Genomic DNA, 18,540 nt, shown 5'->3' on the forward strand with positions numbered 1-18,540 from the left:
AATCCCATCTTAAGGCTTTTGCTGAAATATCAATAATCAGTTGTAGCATACTGCAGTGAAACAATGCCACATATTTATATTTGTTAACAAGGGTAGATCTCCGATCCACAAAAAACTTTTTCACATTCAACTCAGGGTCACACATTAGGCAAATGGAGGCTAAGAGACTCAAACCTTGCACTACAGGTGAAGTTCATTAACAGCTCACAGCCTACACTCTCTCATTGAAGAATGCACAATAGCTGATACATATTCTGTTTAAAACCTAGAAGGAGTGGGGTGGTGAATCAGTGTCTAGCAGAGTTGGGTAGATGATAACACTGCAAAGGAAGCTGGGTAATTTTGTGTGATCACTGTTATCAAACAATATGATTCAAGAATAATGTTGGGGGGAATACCACCTGAATATCAGGGAATAGTTTTGTCTTGGGTGTAGTAAGGGAAATGAAGAAAACACCAGGTACAATGACAGAAATGATTTAATGCACAGGGCAGTAATATCCCAAAGATAAGTAACGACTGCACATTTAACTGATAATGATAATTACAGGACATGTGACTGTATGGCTGGGCATGGTATTTTACAAAGAAAGTGCTAGAATGGCTACTGTATGCATACACAGATGAAGGAAGCAAAACTGCCTTACTGCAATGCCATTAATATGACTAAATGAATTATGGCAGTGTCTGTCCCCACTTTAGTTTTGCAGTGTTGTCCCATCTGACTTTTGTAGGGATAAAAATGAGAGTTCCTTGCCAAACACTAACTAGTCTCATCAAGATTACCATGCAGTGAAAAGTATAGGCTGTACATGGATCCAGTAAGGTTACCAGTAATGTCTCTTCTTGGGCTGGGAGGTTTAATTTTTGGGTTTATATATATATATATATATATATATATAAAATATATATTGACATTTGGTTACTGAGAAAGTCCGACTGGGTAGGGGTACATTTTCAGTGGAAGCCTGAGGAGAAAAGCTCCAAAGTATTATGAAAGTATTTCAAGAACAACAACATTACAATTTTCAAAAATAAATAGCCTAGAAATTGTGATTTGAGCTATACTAATCAGTTTATTTAGCTCATTATCTTCACCTATGAAGTGAAATAGTGTTAATCTATCCACTAAACTGCTTTTTTTTCGCTTACTTGCTTGGTGGGCCCTTTCAGATTTTAGTGCTGCCGCCCGTGCAGCTGAAAGCCGATATTAGGCTTTGGTCTTTTATAGATATCAATGTAAACTGTTTTGGTAATCTCCCTTGAAACCGGGTCCTTCCCTGAGTGTGAGACATCAGTCTCCGAAGCATGTTTTAGGGGTTTTGACCTACACTAATACTTTTTTTTCTTAGTGTACTAGTACAGCTATTTACCTGGTATTAGTGGATTACTTGTATATTACATACTCCATTGTTTATTTGTGTTTGCTCACTCATAGGGCCTAAATAGCCTACAGTACTGACTCTGTGTAGTGAATAGTCAGCATTAAGCATTGATTGCCTCTGAAAGCTGACTCTAAGCTCGGCGTACGGCAAACTGACTCAAACTATACAATTTTATTCACTCCCAATCAAGAGGACCTTTTCTGAGGGTACTAGCTAATATATGGGTCCCTAAAGCCTGTAAAAGGCTTTTGTATAATCACTAAATAGTACTTTTCTTTTACCCTGATGCTCGACTCTTCCCCAAAGATCAACCTAGTGCTGAGGAAGTGTTAGCACAGCATTTGGAAGAAAATATTTACATGATGTACTACTACTGTAGTTCGAGCATAGCATCTGTAGATAACATCTACATCTTACAACATCTTACTTATTACTGAAGTTAAATCTTTAATCATGTCCAATTGCTTTATTTAATTTAGTGCTACTTTCAAATTGCTTTATTTAATTTAGTGCTACTTTCTAATGGGCACTGCACTATAGCAATATAGAGTAATAGATTGTTGACAACAAGCATTTTGATTGACATATTTGTTATATACCAATACTGTTTTTGTGAATGCTTAGCCCATTCTCTATAGAATTATGGGTTCTCTAGAAATGTAATTTACTATCTAATCTAATCTAATCTAAATCTAATCTATTATGGATGTGTCGCTGATTAACTAGTGTAATGTATGAGTAAGCTTATCTTGCTACGTGGAATCCACTGTTTCTCATCCCTACCTTCTCTCTTTTGCCTCCTCAAGTTACCTGCCCATCTTGTGCTACCTGCACTAGTCTCTAGGAGAATAAAGGACTCCAACTTATCGGAGGTCCACCTCACTGAATAATCCACCCTACAATACCTCTCCAAAGGACGCCAGCAAAGTATGTTTGTGGAATAATTCCTGCCAGAGAGACTTTCTACTATTGTACATATACCACAGGTTAAAGAAAGTCCTGAGCTAGGACAGCCAGCAGCCTCTACCCCCCCTGCTGTACCTCTTACTCTCTCTTCCCATCCCCTCTTTAAACTCCCTTTGTCCAGCAACCTTCTCTTGTTTTGCTCTTTAACTCTCTCTTATCAGCCTTGCAGTTACCTGAACTGTCCACTAGGGGGCTCCTCACCCCCAGCTTTTCCCTCTTTCTTGTCACTTATGCCCAGAACTTACACTATTTTCTCCTGCTGCTCCTTAACTACCTTTTAGTCCTCTCACTTCACCCTCTACTTCTACTGTCCACACTCACCTCTTCTAGGTTAATTTCTCACTACTTTCTCCCACATCTATCTTGTCTAACTTCTCCTCTAGAGTCAGTCTTGCTGATTGTTTTTTACAACTGCATCTGAAGCTTTCTCAACCCGCTCTGTTCGCCCTGCGGGCTCACTCCGCTCCCCTCCCTACCCCCAATTCCCACCCACCCCAGGGATCCTACTGTTATACTTACTTAACCACACCTCTTCCTCTTCCAATCAATTCTAGTAATTACTAGCCACACCTCTTCCTTCACCTACTACTCTCATAACACTCCACCACATTTCATCGTCTCTTATATCTACCTTACTTAACACTCCCTTCCACCTTACCATATCCTTCACATTTCTCCAGCCTTACCCTTTACATATATCCAATAATAAATCTGCACAATGTACAAACCACATACCCCACTACTTATTCACATTACTACTACTTCTTCCTCTAATCTTTGCCTACATACTTACTTCCTATGAATATCCGCTACATCTAGACAATTCCTATCCCAACAAAGAAACCAATGCTCCATCCATTCCACTCCTCCTTAACCATGCTAACATAACAACTTCACCTAAATACCTGCTTGTAAAGTATCATAGAATACAACATCTGAAATATTACACCCTCAATCTCAGGAAAAATCTACTTCTATGCAACAAATTCCCTAACCCAAGCTACATAGATGTACTACTCCGTATAAAAGATGGAGATATCCACCCTAACCCAGGTCCAACAAATACTCCTAGTACTCTCCACAGTCAAAATCCCTACCCAGTCAATCCACATAGTAAAACATCTAACTCCTTCCATGTAGCCCATCTTAATATATGCAGCATAAACAACAAAATACCTCAGCTACAAGCTCTAGTACAAGTATACTCCTTTGATATCCTCTGCTTAACAGAAACATGGCTAAAACCTTCTACCAAAGACAATGAATTCCTTCCACCTGGATATAACATACTAAGACTTGACTGAGTAGCCAAGAAAGGTGGAGGGGTAGCTATTCTATTTAAATCAGGACTACAGCTAATCACCTACAACTGTAAAATACCTCTTGATTCCAATGCTGAAATTCTCATCTCCAAACTTCAAATTAACAATGCCAAATCCAACTATAGCATCTGTATGTATCTTCCACCCGGTAATAACATTTCCACTATGGAAAATATTCTTTGCTGGCTTTCCCAATACTTGCCTCAAGAAACCATAATCCTAGGAGATATAAACATTGACTGGAGCTGCTATTGCAGTAGCCTCCCTACAACCCACATCAGCCTACATGGTTTTACTCAAACTATTACATCACCTACCAGGATCAATAAAACTAACCAGAAAGCTAGCATATTAGACTGGATTCTCATAAACCATCACCCTCACAACTATGATTCAGGAACCCTCCCTGATGATATAAGCGACCACTCAATTAACTATATTATCAGACACAAAACCGATACTCCCAATCCTAAATCTGTCAAAAATATCAGATCCAAAAAGAACTTTAACCCTGAGCTATTCGAAAATGAACTAAGAACATGCAATTGGTCTCCCTTAAAATACCTCCCTTTAGAAGAAGCCATCAAGTACTTTAACTCTAAATTTCTGGCTATTCTCAACCAACATGCTCCAACCAGATTAATTGGAGTTAAAACCAACTCTGCCCCATGGCTTTCAAAAGCAACCAAAGGCAAAATGTACCTTAGAAATAAACACTGGGCCAAATGGAGAATGACTAAAAACCCTGTTGACCAACAAACCTTTAGACAGTTAAGAAATGACACTAAGAAAGCTATACTCTCTGATAAAAAATTACTACCTACAATTCCAACAAACTAATCAAAACAACCCTCAAAAATTCTGGACTAGCATTAACCAACTACTCCACCCAGGTCAATCCACCACACCTAACCCTCAAGACACTGACCATACTAACCCCATAAATGCAGCCAATACATTCAATTCCTTCTTTACAAATACTATCCAAACACTGGCTAGTCATAATAGCTTCACAATACCCACCTATAACTCTACCTCACCCCCTCCTTTTCATTTACAACCTTTCCCAACTACATACATCCAAACCCTCATACAAAAACTAAAACCATGCTCTCCCTCTGCAGATCAACTACCTGCCGATTTTCTACAGCTATCAGCCAAATCCATAGCTTACCCTGTTTCCATTCTGATCAATAGGACGATTACCGAAGGTCACATACCTAGCCTATGGAAAGTCTCTCATATTATCCCTCACCATAAAGGCGGACACTCTAATGAGCTCTCCAACTACCGTCCTATTGCCCTCCTCTCTCCTCTAGCAAAGACCATGGAGAAATGTATCCATAGGCAATTACTTGACCACTTAACACAAAATAACTTACTTTCCAGCTGTCAACATGGTTTCAGGCCTTCACACAGTTCTACCACTGCCCTCCTTTCCTTTACAGATTATATTAACAAAAATTGTAACCTTAGTAACCTCTCTTCAGCACTATTCATTGACCTGTCTAAAGCATTCGACATGGTCAATCATCAGATTCTCCTCAACATACTAGAATCACTATCATTTGATGCACCTTCTATAAAATGGTTCCAGTCCTACCTAGATAAAAGACAACAGGCAGTTAACTCTTTCTACCCTCCAACCAGTTTCACTGGGTGTCCCTCAAGGGTCTATACTTGGACCTCTCCTCTTGTCAATATTTATTAATGACCTTCATCTAGCCATCCCCCAAGCCACATGCATACAATATGCTGATGACTCAACACTTATATGCTCAGCCAAATCCACATCTGAACTTATCTCTCTTACCCAGAAAGTATTTAACACAGTTGAACAATGGTTTACACAACGTTGTCTTATTTTGAACCCCCAAAAAACTAAACTCCTCCTCTTTAATCCAACCCACAAGTCCTCTCCACTTGATTTCTCAGTTATATCCATTAACGGCACCATCATATCACCTGACACATCTACCAAACTACTGGGAATTACCATTGATAACAACTTGAACTTTGACATCCATATCAATAATACAATAAAAACTGTCAACAAAAAACTTGGCTCCCTCTATAGAATTAAATCATACCTTTCTCCCACAGCTAGAACAACTATAGCCCATGCTCATCTAATCTCTACCCCCCTTTATGCCTCACCTATTTTTACTAACCTTTCAAAAAATAACCTCAGTAAACTGGAAACTTCCTGCAATAATATTGCTAGATTTGCAACAGGTAACCCTTACAGAACCCACCACTGCTTAAATATAAAGCAGCTGGGATGGCTTGTACTACAAAACTTGATTAAATTCCATCAACTAACCATCGCCCATAAAACTCTTTATAAACCTTCCTGCACTCCTAGTCTATCTACCCTCATCACTTCATACACAAATCTGAAATCACTGCGTTCTTCTCACAAAAGTCTGTTATACATTTTTAAACCTAACAACAAAGCTGGTGAATCTCTCTTCTCCAATGCTGTTGGAAAAACCTGGAATCTTCTCCCCAGTGACCTCTCCTCTCTATCACTCTTCAAAAATAGACTAAAACCCTTCCTTAGAACACACTGGTTGTGCCCCTGTACTAAACCTGACTAGGCAACTATCTATCTAATTGAACTAAACTCTGCCTAGCCCTCATTACTCAGAAATTAGTACATATTTTATCCCTATAAATTCTATTTTCCTCCCAAACTTCACTATGCAGAATCTCCCTTTATATTTCCTACTGAAAAATATACTTGTTTTTCTTCCTTTTACATTATGTATATACTAATCCTGCCTCCCCTCTAGACCGTAGTCTTTCTATTTATAAATGACCTATAACTGCAGACTGTATAATAGAAGCATTCTGGCACTACAAGATTTTTTGTTTATCCTCACAGAATAATATGTTTAACCTGCAATATTGTTTTTCTTTTTATATATAATTAATTCTGCTATTTAGTTATCTTTCCTGTTATTTTTTATTTTTATTTACTTATTTTACATTTGTTGACCAGGCTAGTCTAGCTGGATACATGTCCATTTTCAGTAGAGGCCCGGGGAGATAAGCTCCACTTATAAACTTTACTGATGCTAAGTATAGAAACAGTTAAGAACTAAATTCTAATATAAAAAATAGTAATAAACAAGTGGTATATAAAAAAAAGAAAAAGTAATGGAGATAAGCTCCACTTATAAACTTTACTGATGCTAAGTATAAAAACTGTTAAGAACTAAATTCTAATATAAAAAATAATAATAAACAAGTGGTATAAAAAGTAATGGAGTAAAGAAAGCATAGTAGAACAAGATAGCAGGAAGTATCACTTAAACATTTCATAGAGAGGGAAATGGAAATAGCTGAAAAGATAGTGAATTAATATTGGGGTGAGTAGGTCAGATGAACATAAAATAATGTTAGTCAGGGTTGGTACAGGGGCACAGCCATTGTGTTTTGAGGTAAAGCTTGAGTTTCTTTTTAAGGAGAGATTTAGAGGGAATAGATGAGAGTTCAGACGGAAGCAGGTTCCAATGTTTTCCAACAGTGTTTGAGGAAAGAGAGTCTCCGGCCTTGTTGTTTGATTTGACCGTGTCTATAAGAAGTTTGTGTGCAGATCTAAGGGACTTTAGGTTGTTGTAAGGGTGAATCAGGCTTGATAGTATAGGGGTTTTGTCAGGTTGATAATGAATTTGATGTGCTATGGTAAGCTGGTTAGTTTTTAGTTGCTGTTGATATTCAAGCCAGCCTAGTTGTTTTAGATTATTACAGTGGTGGGTTCTGTAAGGGTTTCCGGTGGCAAATCTGGCTATGTTGTGGTAGGAGTTTTCTAGTTTCGACAGATTTGTTTTGGATAATTTAGTAAAAATTGGGGAGACATAGAGAAGGGGTGAGATAAGGTGGGTGAGGGCTATAGTTGTTCTTGATTCTGGAGTTAGGAAAGGTTTGATTCTGCTTTTTGTTAATGCTTTTTAGTGTGTTGTTAATATGGGCATTGAAGATAAGGTTGTTGTCTATGGTAATGCCTAGTAGTTTGGTAGTTGACTCTTGTGATATAGGTGTGCCATTTGCTGATGTTATGGTGAAATCAATGAGGGGAGATTTGCTAGATGGTGTAAAAAGGAGCAGCTTAGTTTTTTTAGGGTTGAGTAGTAGACAATGTTGGGAAAACCAGTCTTCTACAGAGTTAAATATGTGTTGTGTGAGGGAGTGAAGGTGTGATACAGATGTGGCGGAGCAGACAAGTGTTGAATCGTCTGCGTACTGTATGCATGTGGCTTAGGGAGCCACATGGTGTAGGTCATTGATAAATAAGGAAAATAGCAGGGGACCTAGTATAGACCCTTGTGGGACTCCAATGCTGACAGGCAGTTGGGAGGATAGAGTGGAGTTCCAAAGTACTGCTTGATGTCTGTTTTGTAAGTAGGACTTAAACCAGTTAAGAGATTGGGTATCAATTGAAGTGGAATGGAGAATGTGAATGAGTATTTGGTGGTTGACCAGTTAAGAGATTGGGTATCAATTGAAGTGGAATGGAGAATGTGAATGAGTATTTGGTGGTTCACCATGTCAAAGGCTTTGGATAGATCTAAGAAAATTGCTGAGGAGAGGGTGTTATTGTTGCGATTTTTGTTGATTGTATCTGTAAAGGAGAGGAGGGCAGTGGTTGTACCGTGGGATGGTCTGAAACCGTGCTGGGTGTTAGAGAGTAGGTTATTATGGAGAAGGTGGTGAAGCAGTTGCTTGTGTATACACCTTTCCATGATCTTAGATAAGGGTGAAAGAAGGGCTATGGGCGGTAATTAGATATTTCAGTAGAATTTCCTTATGGAGTCGGATAATGTGGGAGATTTTCCAGAGTTTAGGGACATATCCTTCAGTGATGGTTCTGTTGATCAGAATAGAGATAGGTAAGGCTATTGCTTTGGCTGCTAATTGCAAGTATTCTCTGCGTAATAGGTCGTGCAGAGGGAGTACATGGTTTGAGTTTTTTAGAAGGGAGAGAATATAAGTAGTTGAGACTGGTTGGAAGTGAAAAGTAGGGGGTGGGTTTGTTATGCTCATTGACATGTTTGCATTTTTGATGGGAAGTTGACTTGCTAAGGTTTGAATAGTTTCTGTGAAGAACGAATTAAAGGAATTTGCTGTTTGTTTGGGGTTATTTATGTCAGAGCCTTGTGGGTTGGGTGTGACAGGTTTAGATGGCTGTAGTAATTGATTAATGGTTGCCCAGAATTTTTGGGTGTTTTTGGGGAGAATGTTGTGGTTTCAGGTAAAAATTTTATCGTTCATTATTAGTTTTGGTCTCATTTCTAAGTTGCTTAAAGGTTTGGAAGTTCAGTGGTGTTTTAGTTAAGCGAGATTTGTTCCAGGCTTTATTCCTGAGAGTGATTTTTTGTTTGGTTTCTTTTGATAGCCAGGGGGCAGGTTTAGTTTTGATTCTGATGGGGGCATGATAGTTGAGGATAGTTAGAAACTTAGCATTAAAGACATCAACAGCTTCATCTAGTTGAAGATGTTTTAAGGGTGTCCAGTTGCATGCTTCTAGTTCTTTCTAGAATAAATTTTTGGATCTGATAGTTCTGGTTATTATTTGGGTAGGAGGGTTGGTTTTAAGCCTAATGATGTAGGTTAGTAAGTGGTCACTTATGTCATCAGGGAGTGTTCCTGTTGTATAGGTATGGGGTTGGTAGTTGGTGAGTATCCAGTCTATGGTACTTTCTTTTGTTAGATTTATTTATTCTAGTGGGGAGGTGATGGTCTGAGAGAATCCATAAAGGTTGATATGGCTAGTAGGTTGTTTGTTGTTACAAGATTCCCATGTTTACATCGCCTAAGATGATTATCTCTTGGGGTAAGTTTAGTGATAGCCAACATAGGATCTTTTCGATGGTGGAGATGTTATTACCTGGGGTAGATAGATGCAGATAATATAGATTGATTTGACTGGGTTTAGTTCTAGTTTGGTAATAAATGGTAGGCTTGAGTCCTGGGGAGGTTTTTGGTGGTATGTGGTTATTTGAAGGTTAGTTTTAAATAATATGGCAATAAGATGTTATAGCCAGGTGGAATGATTTCACTGTCTTTTGTTGAGGGTTTTAACCAGGTTTCTGTTAGGCAAATAATATCAAAGGAGTACAGCTGTAGGAGAGCATGTAGTTGAGTTGTTTTATTATTAATGCTACGTATGTTAAGGTGGGCTACTGAGAGTGAGTTTTTGGGTTGTCTAAGCAGAGGGTTATCAATGGGGTCTAGTTTACTGGATTGATTTAAGGAGGTGTCAGTTGGGCCTGGGTTTGGGTGAATATCTCCATTCTTAAGTAGGAGGAGTAGTGTTAGGTAGGTACTTTGTATATTTGCTATGTGGGAGGGGTATCCTTATGGGATTAGGGTCAACAAGTTTGATGTGAGTAGTTCTATGATATTTGGGTAATAGATAGCTAGGTACTGAAGTTACTGAAGTTATGTTGATGTGATGGTTGTGGTGGATAGGAACTAAGGAGGTAGTTTGTTTGTGTGGTGTGTTGAGGTGAGAGAGTAGTGGTTGTTCATAGAGAACAAGATTATGGTATGTGTGAGTGCTAGGGTGGGATGTTTAAACATTGTAAAGGTAGATATGTATTGTAGTTGTTGTGGGTGTGGGAGTGTTAGAGTAATAGGTGGTATATGTGAAAGGGTGTGGTTTTGGGAAGAGGTAAAGGGAGAAGAGGAGTCGGTTGGATAGTTGTAGTTGGGCTGTAATTGGAGGAACAGGAGGGGGGTGTGTCTAGGTAGGTATATCCCTAGATGCTCTGGGGTGGGTGGGATTTGGAAAACAATCAGTCGCTCAGGTATCTAAGGTAAGAGCAGATAAGGTGTGAGTGGAGAAGGTTAGCTGATACAGGAGAAAGAAGAAGAAAGGCTTCCTGAGGGGTAAGCACTGAAAGGTACCAGGTAAGCTGGAGTTAGAGCAAATAAGAAGTATGGTAGAAGAGGTTTTCAAGTTAGCTCAATAGCTTAGGGAGGGAGAGAGATAGATAGGGTAAGAGGCCAGTGGTGGTGATAGGAGGAAAGAAAGAGTTAGAAAGGGAGCAGCTAAGTATAGGAACTGGTGATGAGAAGCTTTTCTAGTGAGGAGGAGCAGGAATGAGGAAGAGGTGTATAGGCTGTTCGGAGGGTACAGGGACAGGGGTTAGGCTGCTGTCTGCAAAGATTCCCAGTGGACTTAGTAACCCAGAAAGTGGTGGTGGATGTAGTCTATTTTAACAAGGTAATCTAGTCCATAACATACTCTGTTTCCCTTGTTAGTGGGTTCTGGAAGTAGTGGCCACAGGCGTGTGGAGTAGGGTCCTGACACCAGGTAGGCTGAGGCTCTATCAGGAGTAGGCACAAAATTCAACTTTGGGTACTTTGGGAAAGAAGGGAAAGAAAGGTAGAGGAGAAAGAACAGGGTTAGGTGTTTATCATGTACATTAGATAAGCAAACAATAGCAGTATTAGCAAACAAATTAAAACATCCAACTTAGACAAGGCTAACAAAATACTTATAACATAGCAGATTAGGGTGAGAGGAGGTTCAGACAGCAGGTAACACAGTGGAATAAAAACAACAGTGCAGAAGGAATAAAACAGATACTGTGCTGGGGTGCTTTAACTGTGCTTGTATGAGCTTGGACAAGAAGGTCAAAATATTGCCTTAAAAGAGAAAGTCTCCGAAGAAACAAAGCTGGGAAAATAAAGATGTTATCTCAGTGTTATACTAGTGCCGTAGTCCACGTTGGTGGAGTGTAGCATGAATACGGCCTCATTAGTGACTTAATGCTTGTACAGGAAGGGCTAGGCAACTTGCATGCCTCAGGTAGCGTCTATGTTGGACCGAGGATCCAGTCCTGTGCCACGGGTGTGCGCAGTAAGCAACCTGTAGGCAGAAACCAGGATATTCGAGACATATGTTCTTGTTGCACAATAAGTAAGTAGTGCAGAAGTTCTAAATCAGTGTTAACTTAGACAAACACGTAATTGCCACTACAGAGAACTAGTCCATATTTCGGAGAGCTGGGGTAGTGATAACTATGTAAAGAGGGTCTAGGAAGGCTAGAATAAGGTAAGGTAATATTCTTTGTGTTTATGTACCTGAAATCTGCTAGTTTAATATGAGTATTTTCATTTGGTCTTATTTTGTGTATTGATTACTAAGCTTTTCATTTATCTGTATTGGAGCTTATCTCCTCGGGCCTCTACTGAAAATGGACTTCTATCCAGTTAGACTAGCCCGGTCAACAAATGTAAAATAAAAATAAATAAATAATACAACAATATCTATAGTTTAAAAATATACTAAGACATAATGTAAAAACATTGATTAAGAATATATACAACTTATATGACAATGATTTAATATTTAGGGAAATTGTTGGCAGTTTATAGACATTAAAGGTAAGTTAGTATAATACAAACAGGAATTGCAATATGAAGTGGGAGAAAAAATAGGGTTATGGCATATTTAGATAGACAGAGGAGATAAACTGATTTAAGGAAGGAAGTGAGTGAAGAGGGGCTAAGGAGGTATTAGGCATAAATAGGTACTTGTTCATATTTAGAGATATAGTTGATCATGGGGTTGAGCGAAAACAGAGCCAGATTTTTGGCTAAGAAGTCTTTCAGAAGATGCTGGATAATTTTATAGGTGGTAAGAAGCTGTGTACTTCTAACAAATTTAGGCTTTTTAGTGATATACAGGGGTGAATTATGAAAGGGATATTAACAGCAAATTTCACCACTTTATTATATCATTGTTTAGGTTCTGCTTTGTGTTATGCCTGGAGGTTAGTAAGGATGAAAGCACCATAAAGTAGTAAGAGGATGAGGTAAGTAACGGCAAGTGTAGTTTTAGTTGCATCGATGAGAACGTAATTGGCTCTGTAAAGCAGCGTGATTTTTATGCAGTTTTATATATGTAGGTCGAATTTAAGATTATCATCCAATATCGTCCCTGAGAATTTGCTGTGAGAAGTGACTTTAATGGCGCTATTATTATAAGACAGGATTTTACATTTTTTTCATGGAAAAGGGATTTGGGGAAAAAATACTTTTGTTTTTGAGTTGAGCATGAATTGTAAGCTACCAAGTCATGTTTCAGTGGCTGTTCAAGTTTCCTGAATAATTTTTTTAAAGATGTGCCAGGTTGTGTTATGTGCATATGAGTGTGGCACTATTTGAGTATTGTATCATGGTGGCCTGTTGTCTGGACACATAGAGGATGTTGGCGAGAATGTTACATAGGAGTGGACCAAGGATAAAGCCTTGTGTCACACCAGTGGTGACTGTGAGCATACCTCCTAACTGTCCAGGTTTTCACAGAATATCCAGATTTTTGCCTCATATTTTTGGCCTGCTTTCATAAAATGTGTGCTTTTTCTGACAAATCACTGAGGATTGAAGTCACAAAATAATAACAGTGATATAAAGTTTCAGATTTTATACCCTCCAGAAAATACATGCTAACATGAAACCTGTTATTTTAGAAACTTTCTAGGTTTACAATTTAAAATCTGTTCCTATTACTGAGCCTTTGTCTCCCCCATTATTTTAGGCTTTGTCCATATTTCTTGTACTAAGAGTTTGAGAGGTATGACTTGGAGGGATGAAAAGAGGATGGAGTGCCATTGTACTGAGTGATACCTATTGGACACCTCTCAACTGTATAGATTTTTGCAGAATGTCCAGATTTTTTACTCATATTTTTGGTGTGTTCCTCCTAAAATCTGTACTTTCCTGGCAAATAGTTGAGGATTGAAGTCATTAAATAATGACAAACATTTGAGTTTAAGACTCCACATCCTTCAGAAAATTCATGCTAATGCAAAATCTATGATATCAACATTCTATGTTTGTAAGATCAATATTTAAAATCTGTCCCTATTTGTCCCCCCATCATTTTAGGGTTTGTCCAGATTCTTTACTCTAAGAGGTTGAGAGGTAACAAGTACCTTTTGAACCATAAAAGTGTTGGCTGAGACAGACCTAATGAGGATATATGATGTAGATGTTTGCTGTGAAAAACTGTGTCTAAGGCTTTAGACAAGTCTAGAAATAAGGAAGAGACCTTTGCTGTTATCTCTAGCTTTATTGACAGTATCTGTAAAGGTCAGAACTGCAATGTTAGTACTATGATTGGGACGGAAGCCATGTTGTGTAGGATAGAAGAGTTCTTCCTGCAGGACACAGTTTAGTAATTGTTTTTGAATACATTTTTCAAGTATTTTGGAGAGGGGGTAAGATTGCTATAAGTTTAAAGTTAGATGTCTGTTGAATTCCCTCCTCTGTTTAGAGGGATAATGTGTGATTTTTTTTCAGAGAGAGAGAGAGAGAGAGAGGGAACATACCATTCCTGGACTGACCTATTTATAAGGAATGAGACAGGATAGGCAATGTTATTGATAGCTATATTAAGGTACTTGCTTGGAAGATCACCAGCTGAAGTAGAGTTGGTCTGAGTTTAACAGTCGTTTTTATATAGGATGTGGGCACAGGTTTGAAGGTGAAAATGTCTGTGCTGACATGTGGCTGTCAGGCAGGGAAGGGATTATATATTGGGGAATTCTTGACTAGGAATGCTATACTATCTGTGAAATAAGAGTTGAATTTTATTGCAGATTCAAGGGGTGAGTTATTGGGAGAGGGGGGTTAGAGTTGAATTTTGGACTGGGATGTAAGATTTCTTAATCATTGGCCAACATTTTTAGGGTTGTATTTGCTATTGTTCTGTAGTGTTGTAGTATAGTGTTTTGTTTTCATTTATTTGTTTTTTTTAGTATGGTAGTGGAGCATTCAGAAGTTTTTGAGATTTATTTATTTATTGACATTTGTTTACTGGGGAAGTCCAGCTGGGAAATAAATAACTATTTTCAGAGGAGAGTTAAATAACATCAAATAAAACAGTAGTACAGATGTAATTAAAAAGCTTGTATAAAAACAATTTATGTACAAGATAATGCGGTGCTTAATATTTTTGCAATTCTTTCCATATGCTTTTTTTCTATCCTGCATTAGCGTTCTACTCTTTTTGGACTAGCGAATTGCATTATTTGTTTTAGTCTTTTCTCTCTAGGAGGTGCAAGGCTGTTTAGGATATTTATGAAAGTTGTATTGAATTTAATCAGCGAATCATCTAAGGGGAGGGTATTTAGGATGTTCCAGTTAATAGATGATAGGTAGCAATAAACATTTCTAGGTTAAACTTGAACAGGATGTGTGTTGTTTTATAAACATGTTGTGTAAGTGGATGGGTAAAATATCTGTAGAGACTGGGAGATGGTCACTGAGAGAGTCTGACATTGTACCTGTGGTGGTATATTTGCTAGGGTCCGATACTAGGATCCAAATAATAAGGAGTTTGATGTCTTGCTATACAGTGTAGGGTTATTCATTAGATGTGTGAAACCATATACGTCAAGCTGGATGCAGGGGAGTTAGAGGTTATGTCCAACCAATTCATACTAACATCACCTAGTAGTATTTCTCTTCTGGAATTATGGATATCCAATGTATGATATCTTCCAGTATAGTTATATTGTCACCAAGGCAGATGTACAGGACAGTAATACTTATTGGTTTATATTATTTATTTTCAGGAAAGTAATAAGAAGTTCTGTTGAATTGAATTTTGCTATTTGTTTGTTGTAAGGAGAAATGTGGTAGTTGTTGAGAAATATTAAAGCAATGCCACCATCTTTCTGCTTTATGGTCATTAAGGATATTACTATAGCTGGGGAGGTGTAATTTTTGAATAATTTACATCCCGGGTAGCTCAGTTGGTAGAGCATCAGACTTTTAATCTGAGGGTCCAGGGTTCGAGCTCCTGCTTGGGCGTGTACTTCTCCAACCTATGAACCTATATCATGTCAGTTGCCCTGCTAGACAGGGGTCCAGGGAAGTAAATATTGTGGAAAGAAATATCCAGGGAATTGTTATGGCTAGGCTTGTATAGGCCCTAGGGCCGATAGCCTAGTATGAACCTATACGTTGGGATTAAGCCAAGTTTCAGTTCTAGAAAGAATGATATCCTTGTGTTGGGTAATTCAGTGTTTTTATTTCTCATGCTTCTATTATGTATGGTGGCAAAATTAGGTCACTGGGTGTGTTAATGACTGTTGTGGGGTTAGAGTAGTATATGGAACAGAATTGTCTTTATGTTAGTTTTGATAGGTGAGGCCAGGATTATGGCGAATGTCTCCTTCTAGGAGGATTTTAGTATATTGTGCTATTATTGATTTTTGTTTTTTGGAGATTATTTTTCCACTTTAATGTTGAAATGGAATTAATCAGTCTACAGAGGCAAGGATAGGTGTATAAATATATATTATCCCAACATTGTAAATATTGATTCTGTTTATTTATATCTATTGTAATACTGATGTAGATAGAAGTGAACGAAAACAACGGAGGGTTAAAAAAGTAATGTGAGTCATATAAACAGGAACAGCTGTGTCCAGTTTGTTCCATTACACAATAACATGATAAAGGTGTGAAAAATATTTTATGCAACTCTAACTCTAGAATGCAAATATGCTGCACGAGACAGTTTTCATTGCTATTTGCACTGTGGCTTTCAAGTACCATTTCCTCTTTTAAGGCAGAAGTACTCAAGCAAACTTCCTTGGGGTTTCTTATGTAGAAGTTCCTGGTCCTTTCTGGCCATCCAACTCATTCTTTCCTGCTGACTTTGCCCTGTGCTTTAAAACAAACAGTCAGCAAAGGTTCAGTATCAGAGTTGTTTCATCTAATATTCTCGTGCAGATGCCACACAGTGATTGTGAAATATTTAGACTGTCTGATCTTTTAGAAAACTTCCCATGCTAATCAAGTTATTTTTCAATATTCTGTGACGATACCTTTATTCATAGATAAGAAACAGCACAGCATTTTGGGCTATAAATGAATGCATGACTGAAAATGCTATACTGAGATGGACATTATATATTTACCTTAATTAGAAACACATGCTGGCATAATGCTAATCTGAATAGTTCTGCATTATATCTCCATCTGGAGCATTTCTCTCTGGGTCCATGCTGAAAATAGGCTCTGTCCCACTTGGAGTTTCCAGGTAAACAAATGTTACATAAATAAAATAAAAAAAAAAATATATATATATATATATATATATATATATATATATATATATATATATATATATATATAGGTGGGTCTACTTCTATTCGCTGACAGCCCATTTCACTGAAACCCATTTGGTCGACAGCTCATTTCATTGACAAAAGTATTCAAGGCAAAAACCTGGGTTTTTCCCCCCTCCCCACTGTTGTGCAACTGTGGAGTTGTTATATATAGTTGGGGGGTGTGGGGGGCGCAGCCCCCCACCTAGAATGTTTGTCGATGAAATGAGCTGTCGACCAAATGGGTTTCAGTGAAATGGGCTGTCAGCGAATAGAAGTAGACCCATATAGGTTCATAGATTAGTACTAAGCTAACTGCCCTTGTGACCCATTTTAAGCCTAGCCAATTATCCCTTGTGAGACTCAAACACTGCACCTTGTGTTTGTAAAGCAAACACCTTAACCATTAGGCCACTATATATATTTTAAGGACAATAAACAAATGCAATTAAACTCAACAACAATGACAGCTATGCACTTTACATTCAGCTGAACCAGTCCAGATTAGAACATTTAAAATGGATGGTACTTTGAATCTGCTCAATCACCATGGGCCATATCTGCCGGGTAACTTGGGACAGACATATCTTTGTGTAATTGCTGAAGCATGTTAGATGTCTCAGTCCACTCACTGTCAAAGTTTTATCTATTCTTGCTGCATTGCACTATTGTGTATTGGGTACTGGTACCGTTTATAATCTCCACCTTACTTAATGACTTCATCTCTTATAGTCACTCTTGAGATAGACATGTTTACACAACCAGGGTACAACTATTTTTACAACAAATGAGAAATCAGATTACTGCTTAACTTTAGAAAGAAACAGATCTTAAAAGATGCGTGTTTGCTCAGTTGTACTATTGTTCAATATCTGTAGAGTTCTAGTGCAGTTTAGGCTTTAGAAAAAATGATTCTGTTTTGGAAATCAGGGAAGCTGTTATCAGCCTTTATGTGCAGACCAGTAAATGGTAGTTTATGCAACTGCAGAGAATATAATAATAATAATAATAATAATGTTATTATTATTGTTGTTATTCATGATAATAACAGGAAAGGGAATCCATAGTTTCATAGGTAATAGTATATGTGAGAAAGAAAGCAGGAAGGTAATGTTCCTGTCCAGGTGCTTGGCTTAAACTGTTCTGAAGTGGAGCCTTTGAATTGCTGAACCAACCTGCACATAAAAAGGAGCTAAACCATATTGTTTGTTTCTAAAGGAAGTAATAAGCTAACTGGTAAAGAAATAACTAGAACAGGGACATTATTTGTTAATGGACAATGATTTAGACCAGCAGCATGCAGTGTGTCCTTATAAGAAATACTGTCCTGCTATATCAAGGTAGAGGGCTGTACCAAAATATTTGGTGAGTGGTAAAAATAGCAATGCAGTACAGATGTTTTTTGGCTTCAAATGGAATGGCACATCTGCTTGATTCAAAACACTTGAATACTGGAAGGGTAATCTACATCTGTCTAAGAGTCAAAGTATTCATCCTGGAGGTAGGTTTCCAGTTATCTTTAACAAGCCTTTAATATCTGCTTCCCTTTAGAAGCATGTTTAATTACAAAGGCAGGCTTGTGCCTCTTTACTCATCCCTCATCAGGCCCATAATTGAGTACAATGCCCCTTTTGGGATGTACCTTACCAGACACCTGCAGCAACTGGAAAGACCCCAAAAGTGCCTCACCAAGAGGATCAAAGGGCTCAAACAGATGCCATATGCTGC

The 18,540-nt window shown here is 38.1% G+C and overlaps 1 non-coding gene across 1 annotated transcript; it reads left to right on the forward strand.

Moving 5' to 3' along the window:
* The first annotated feature begins 15,435 nt into the window (after positions 1 to 15,435).
* TRNAK-UUU lies at positions 15,436 to 15,508 on the forward strand. The gene has a single exon. It is a non-coding gene; the product is annotated as a tRNA-Lys (tRNA).
* The last annotated feature ends 3,032 nt before the right edge of the window (positions 15,509 to 18,540 follow it).

This window comes from Protopterus annectens, chromosome 1.part1, assembly GCF_019279795.1.
Source record: "Protopterus annectens isolate FY-2018-M chromosome 1.part1, PAN1.0, whole genome shotgun sequence".
Taxonomy (NCBI): domain Eukaryota; kingdom Metazoa; phylum Chordata; order Ceratodontiformes; family Protopteridae; genus Protopterus; species Protopterus annectens.